The 7,638-nt window shown below is 40.2% G+C and overlaps 1 long non-coding RNA gene across 1 annotated transcript; it reads right to left on the bottom strand.

The window, feature by feature from the left end:
• Positions 1-2,668: 2,668 nt before the first annotated feature.
• Positions 2,669-6,359, bottom strand: LOC138784446 (uncharacterized). The gene is made up of 3 exons (XR_011361844.1): positions 6,276-6,359; positions 5,145-5,520; positions 2,669-2,829 (listed from the first exon to the last, which is right to left on the bottom strand). It is a non-coding gene; the product is annotated as an uncharacterized lncRNA (long non-coding RNA).
• Between the last annotated feature and the right edge of the window lie 1,279 nt (positions 6,360-7,638).

The raw sequence follows: 7,638 nt of genomic DNA, 5'->3' as shown, positions 1-7,638 counted from the left end.
ATTATAAACATAGCTAATAAGACATCTTACAAACTCAATGGAGATCTATGAGACTGGAATGCAGATTCCCAATGCTGCAAGGTAACAATGCTGACAGCCACAGATCCACTGCACTATTAGGGGTTAAGTAAGTGAATAACATCCAGCAAGAATCATAGCAATAATAGTACAATAATAAGCACATATTGAACATAGATCAGCACATAATGAACCAATTTTAGTCATACTCTCATAAATAAGCAGCATCCAATAGGAAAGGATAAGAAAGGGACCAGAAGAAAATATAAGGAAGAAGAGAAGGAATGAAAGCATCTCTGTGCAGCCCTCCAAGGAGAGGAAACATCAAGTCGTGAGTTACAGAACTGTGGTTGAATAGGTTATCCAAGGTTGCCCGACCCTTCAAAAAGCCTCCTCCTTCTCCTGGAGTATACAATGGAGTCTGTCTTTAACTATTTATCTCCTGTAATTTAGATTACACTAGGTCTAAAAGAAACATTTTGTTTTTCTTAACAGAAAATTGCTATTTTTGTTTCCAGCAAATTTATAGAATATTTGTTTATACTGGTGTAGCAGGCCAGATTAACCCCCGTCCAGATTATACCCTAGGCCAGAGTATACCCCGGGGTATAAAATAGCCTAGGCCAAACTATACCCCTCTAAGCCAGAATATACCCCGGGTATAAAATAGCCTAGGCCAAACTATACCCCTCTAAGCCAGAATATACCCCGGGGTATAAAATAGCCTAGGCCAAACTATACCCAGTGTGTAGAACCAGGCCACAGTATACCCTGGGGGATAAACCCTACACCTGGGGGTGTAAAACAGCCTAGGCCATGCTATATCTCTCTAGGTTATAGTGTTATTACTTCACTGGTTTTCTCACCCCTGGACCAGGCCACAGTATACCCCAGGGGATATATTATTATACCCAGGGGTGTAATATAGCCTAGGCCATACTATAAACCTGGGGACAGTCTAGCCCAGGCCACAATACTGTATATCCCAGAGGATAAACTCTATATTTGGGGCCAGACTATATCCCTCCAAGTTATCATGTCACTGGTTTTCTCAGTTCTGGCCCAGGCTACAGTATATCCCAGGGGATATTTTCTATACCAGGGGGCCTAGGCCAGAATATATCCCTCCAGGTCATAATGTGATCACTTCACTAGTTGTCTCACTTTATCTCTAGTTTGTTGAAAAGTGCGCAGATTTTTTTTTTTATAATACTCAGACACACAGCTGCTTCCTCTTGTTGAGAAATACAGTACAGTGCTTACATTGAGCTGACAATAGGTGGCATTGTCCCATCACTGCATCATCCGCACTATTTAAGCAGGTGGAGGTTTTTTGGGCTGTGCAAAATTTTACGGTTGTTGCGCAAAAATCATCTTTAGACGCAGGTGCCTTGATACATCTTGCAAAATTTATGGCACAATTTATGCGTTTTTTTTGCAGTCAATTTTTTTTCATTCTTTTTTGCAACCCCCCCCCCCCCCAAAAAAAAAAACGGATTTTCTTTTTTAAAGGGAACCTGTCACCCCCCGTGCCGGGGTGACAGGCTCCCGACCCCCCCGTTAGAGACCCCTATACTTACCTCATCCCGCCGGGTCCCGCTTCTGGATTCGGTCGGGTCCCGGAGATCTCAGCCGCTGCAGCCCGGTGCGCGCGCTGAGAGATGAGTCCAACGCTCATAGAGAATGACGGAGCGCTGGACTCTCCTGTCATTCTCTATGGGTGTTGGACTCATCTCTCAGCGCGCGCGCCGGGCTGCAGCGGCTGAGATCTCCGGGACCCGACCGAATCCAGAAGCGGGACCCGGGGGGATGAGGTAAGTATAGGGGTCTCTAACGGGGGTCGGGAGCCTGTCACCCCGGTACGGGGGGTGACAGGTTCCCTTTAAGTGTACACAAGAATGCTGGCAACCACATTATTTGTGTATGCTAAAAAAAAGGATGCATTTTTATCCATTTTTTATTATGGAATTGAAAAACTGATCAAAATGGAAGCACACAAACGTTTTTTTTTTCATCCATTTTGCAAAAAACGAATGGGGGGGGGCGGACTGTAATAACACAGTGTGAACCCAGTCTAAAACAGCTTGGCTACAGAGCTATGCTAGGATTTTGCGCAAAAAAACTAAAATTTGCACTTGACAAATCTTATGAAAACTAGTTAATAGAACAACCCTCCCACCCTTGCATACATTGAAAAAAGGTGCAGGCATTGAAAACTGATGTAGAATACCGCAAAACCTTTAATAAGTCTTGGACAGGTATTTATGAAGTGCACAATATCTCCTTATTAGCCAAAAAAAAAACCAACACAATGATAAATGTCCCCTATGGGGGAGATTTATCAAACAAGGTGTAGAGTAAAACTGGCTCAGTCGCCCCTAGCAACCAATCAGATTCCACTTTTCATTCCTCATAGACTCTTTGGAAAATGAAAGGTGGAATCTGATTGTTTGCTAGGGGCAACTGTCGGGGCTCCCCTTTATATATAAAGGGGGACACACGGAACTGCGCCCCCCCCCCCCCCCCTCCCCCTCACACACACACAGGTACTATAGATGCTGGTTATTAGAATGCTATGTTCCTGCCTGCTGTTCTCTCTCTCCCCCCTTTCTTATGTTTCAGATGAGCTTACCGTTCCAGATGTTTCTGGTTGCCATGGGTTTGAGCATCCTGCTGATTGGTGGAGGTCAGTGAGCGGGAATTAAAATAGAACGATGTGCCTTATTCTGATTGGTCGGCGCCCAGGGGCAGGAAGATTCAGCTGCTACTTATAGGTGATGTCCCGGCAGCTCAGGTGATTCGGCGAGTGAGCTGTGGAGAAGAGAGAAGCCTTTAAAGGGGTTTATATTTATTACTGGAATTTTAATTATTTATTGATGTTGCTTAATGGTGTCAGTCGTTATTCGGGGATATGGGGACTGCATTTCCTGAGCCAGCTTCACGTTACACCATGTTTCATAAATCTCCTCCTATGCATTTAGATTTTTAAGATTTACATCAGTCAGTTTCTCACTTAATCAGCAGACAAATCCCCTATAAAATGTTGAAAAATTAAGCATTTCTTGTGTCTATCGCTCAATGCTACTGATTTCATGGGGGTATAAAATGGCCTGAGGGGGTATGAATTGGCCTAGGCCAAAATATACCCTGGGGTATAATCTAGCCTAGGCCATTTTAACCCCGGGTTTAGTCTGGGCTGGGGGTATACTCTGGCCTGTTACACTGGGATTTTTTTATTTATAAAAGTATGGGTGGGAGATTATGTAATGTTAACTTTAGGACAAGGCTACCAAATATGAAAGGGGTGCCCTTGCACCCACAGATGTCTACAGATTCGCTTTAAAAACATGTAAAGGGGCCGCTGGAGTCAACATAGATGTAAGTTTGTAGGTGCCTTTAATTAATCTATAGGGCCAGATTAGAAGAGAGGAGGGGGCACAAAATTGTTAGGAGATCCTTCTTATGCATTCCATGAAAAACTTCTATTAGAGAAAAAGCACATTGTTCCACTTCTATCCACGGAGGATACCATTCCCTATGTTAATAGATTATGGGGCTAGTCGCACAGTGTAATGATATTTTGTGATATTTAGAAGGCCAAAACCCTAATATAAAGGGTACTCCGAGTTACCCCACACTGTTTGGACTGTTTTAGACTATACCTTTTTGCAGCTGTTTTAGGTAACAACAGTCTATGGGTAAAATACAGAAATAAAAGAGGTTTAGAGGAAGCAAAGTTATCTTCTCTGTGAAACTAAACCTACTCAACCAAGGCAAAAAGATGCCAACAATGGGAGGTAAATGAGGGTAACATTTCTTACCTTCATCCTCAGTGGCGTTTTCATGATATTAGCAGTTTTATCTCTTTGCTCGTTAGATGTTTTTGTGCACATGGTACGGGACTACCACCCCAGTGCACCGATCCTCCCTGGCAGACCACCCCTTCTAATGAATAGCAGAGTGGGCCAGCTGGGCAATGGATTGGGACTCTCGGGACACAATTTCCACCCCCAGTGCACCCAATTCCCAATGAATATAGGAAATAAACTACTAAAACCTTCACCAGGGATAAAATTTACCTTCATCCTCAGCGCCCTGTCCGCTATAGAGATATATCATCGGATTAGATTCGTCTAACCTGCTGATCGTTCCCTTTTAAACAGATATTTATTATATGTCAAAAGTAATACATCATGATTTGGGGGTATTTAAATTTTGGAGGATTTTATATACTGACAATTCAAGCTTTTTTCCCCCAATAAATATCTACCAAACAGTTGCTTCTCAGTCACGTCTTGAAAATTGCTGCCTCTCTGTATCCAATGCAAGACACTATCTTTTCACTTCAGAGATACAATTGCTTTCCCAGTGTCTAACATAAAACTTCTGTCTTTGATAGATTAGCATTATTTACATTCATTTGCCACAAGACTTTTATCATTTAATGATATTTTGCGCTCGAGGTCTCCCGGCGCCTCTTCTTTTCAGATTATTGATTGTCTGGTTTCTAGAGATTTGATATTTTGAGTTTTTTGTTACTTTAAGCTCTTCTACATGCAAGTGCTCCTGTGTATGAGTAACTGCGCCATGTTCCCCGCTTACACTGAAGTATGTAATTCAATTGACAACCCTGTCTTCAGTCATTTGTCTTCTTTCTTACCATTGGGAATAAAGTTAAAACGCCAGCAACAATAATTTAACATTAAAAATACTGTATGAATTTGGTGTCAGCTCAAATCTCTTCCTGAAAGGCAAAACTTCATAGACTGAGACATGATTGGTTACCTTTAATAATAAAAAAAGTTATTTTGGATACACAGTGATAAATGTAGATTAGGGTTCATGCTTTACATTTTTTGTCTTGCATGTTGTATAAATATTTGCACTACTATACAGTGGGTACGGAAAGTATTCAGTATTCAGTATTTCACTTTTTGTTTCATTGCAGCCATTTGGTAAGTTCAAAAATGTTAATTTTTGCTAATTGATGAACACTTTGCACCGCATATGACAGAACCCCCCCCCCCCCAGAAATGTAGATATTTTTGCACATTTATAAAAAAATAAATAAAAACTGAAATATCCCATGGTCATAAGTATTCAATGATTTAACAAGTTTTTCACACCTGGATTTGGGGATCCTCTGCCCTTCTTCCTTGCAGATCCCCTCCAGTTCCCTCAGGTTGGATGGTGAACGTTGGTGGACGCCATTTTCAAGTCTCTGCAGAAATGCTCCATTGGGTTTAGGTCAGGGCTCTGGCGGAGCCAGTCAAGAATAGTCACAGAGTTGTTCTGAAGCCGTTGCTTTGTTTTTCTTTTAGCTGTGTGCTTAGGGTCATTGTCTTGTTGGAAGACGAATCTTCAGCCCAGTTTTCAGCCCAGGTCCAGAACAAGGTATAAGCACGAAAGTACTCTCCAGCTCGCTTGATTACTTTTAAACCTTTATTATATAATGTTTAAAAGGCCGACGCGTTTCGGGCTCTCTTGCCCTTATTCATGGCTCTAAACAACATGGAATACGGTGTGTTAGAACATACATATCTGCATATACAACCATGTAAGTAACAAAACAGATAAAAGAAAAAACCCACATATAAAGCATATATACATACAGAAATGTGAATGACATGCACAAAAACAAATACATGAAATTAGTAATGTTAATATTAAAACATGCAATGTCACGTATGAATTGAAAAAAAGTACTGGGATGAAAAGAAAACTGGAATGAAAATGCTAGGATAGGAAAAAAAAAAAAAAAAAAAAAAAAAAAAAAAAAACAAAAACAAAACAAAACAAAACAAAAAAACAAACAAACAAAAAAACACAAAAAAACACAAAACACCCTCTTATATGATGTGTCCTGAATGTGCCTATCTGGTTCCTACTTCATAGAAATATGTCTAGGTACTAATTGAACATGGGTTTACCTTATACCTATAGACATGTGTATGTAAAGACTGCCCGAATACACTGGTATGATGAACTTATTATATGTACAAGAGAAAACCTTGTTTGACTATCGGTTCAAATGATACCAAATGTTATTTAAAATAGCATACCTCTGTCAGGAGGTCCCGAGACGACCCATGAATTAAGAAGTCGTCACCCAAAATATAAGGGGGGACTATTCTAGACAAGATAAGATACAAACAAAAATATATATATATGAGAGCCATAATGCAGTTATAAACAAACAATAACATGAATAAAGATGGCAAATGTTTGTTCGATGTGTGATGATAAGATAGACTTACCCCTGTCCATGCCCTACAATGATAAAGGAGAAAGGTGAGCAGAGTGGCGTCAGTAGCCCCGCCACAAGAACTGCCTGCTCACCACTGTGTATCCTTAAATAGCTGCAGATGAGGGCGGGACCCATGAATGATCACGTGCTGAAAGCAGCTGGTCTCCAGAAAGGTCATGTGATGCGCTCCAAACTGGAACACAGATGATCACATGCCGGAGAGCAGCTGGTCAAGGGGAAGTCATGTGATGCGTTCCGATTTGGAACGCAGCATCAGAAAGTAGAAAAAAAGAAAAGAAAGATGTGTGGGGCATGTCAGATGAAGAGAAAATATTAAAAACGATTTGAGTTTTTTTCATTGATGTTGCTTCCAAGTTTGGTGTTTCCTTTGTACTTTCCCCTTCCTTCACACTTATTTTCATCCATTCCATTTTATTTTTCACATTCATCTCATTTTTATTTTTTATTTTTTATTTATTTTTTTTTTTTTCATTATTATTATTATTTTTTATATATATTTTTTTTTTTTCTTTATTATAAAAAAAAATTTTTTTTTTTTTTTTTTTTTTTCATCTCACACACAACTTTATTATTTCCACTCTGCCCTACATACATAAGCTTAGACTTATTTGTGTCCATACAGTTTCCACCATTATTATTAGTTTCTTACATCCCAATTCGGTTTCTCTTCATCTGATATGCCCCACACATCTTTCTTTTCTTTTTTTCTACTTTCTGATGCTGCGTTCCAAATCGGAACGCATCACATGACTTCCCCTTGACCAGCTGCTCTCTAGCATGTGATCATCTGTGTTCCAGTTTGGAGCGCATCACATGACCTCTCTGGAGACCAGCTGCTTTCAGCACGTGATCGTTCATGGGTCCCGCCCTCATCTGCAGCTATTTAAGGATACACAGTGGTGAGCAGGCAGTTCTTGTGGCGGGGCTACTGACGCCACTCTGCTCACCTTTCTCCTTTATCATTGTAGGGCATGGACAGGGGTAAGTCTATCTTATCATCACACATCGAACAAACATTTGCCATCTTTATTCATGTTATTGTTTGTTTATAACTGCATTATGGCTCTCATATATATATATTTTTGTTTGTATCTTATCTTGTCTAGAATAGTCCCCCCTTATATTTTGGGTGACGACTTCTTAATTCATGGGTCGTCTTGGGACCTCCTGACAGAGGTATGCTATTTTAAATAACATTTGGTATCATTTGAACCGATAGTCAAACAAGGTTTTCTCTTGTACATATAATAAGTTCATCATACCAGTGTATTCGGGCAGTCTTTACATACACATGTCTATAGGTATAAGGTAAACCCATGTTCAATTAGTACCTAGACATATTTCTATGAAGT

Source organism: Dendropsophus ebraccatus, chromosome 2 (assembly GCF_027789765.1).
Source record: "Dendropsophus ebraccatus isolate aDenEbr1 chromosome 2, aDenEbr1.pat, whole genome shotgun sequence".
Classification (NCBI taxonomy): domain Eukaryota; kingdom Metazoa; phylum Chordata; class Amphibia; order Anura; family Hylidae; genus Dendropsophus; species Dendropsophus ebraccatus.
This window is presented reverse-complemented; position numbering and strand designations above follow the sequence as displayed.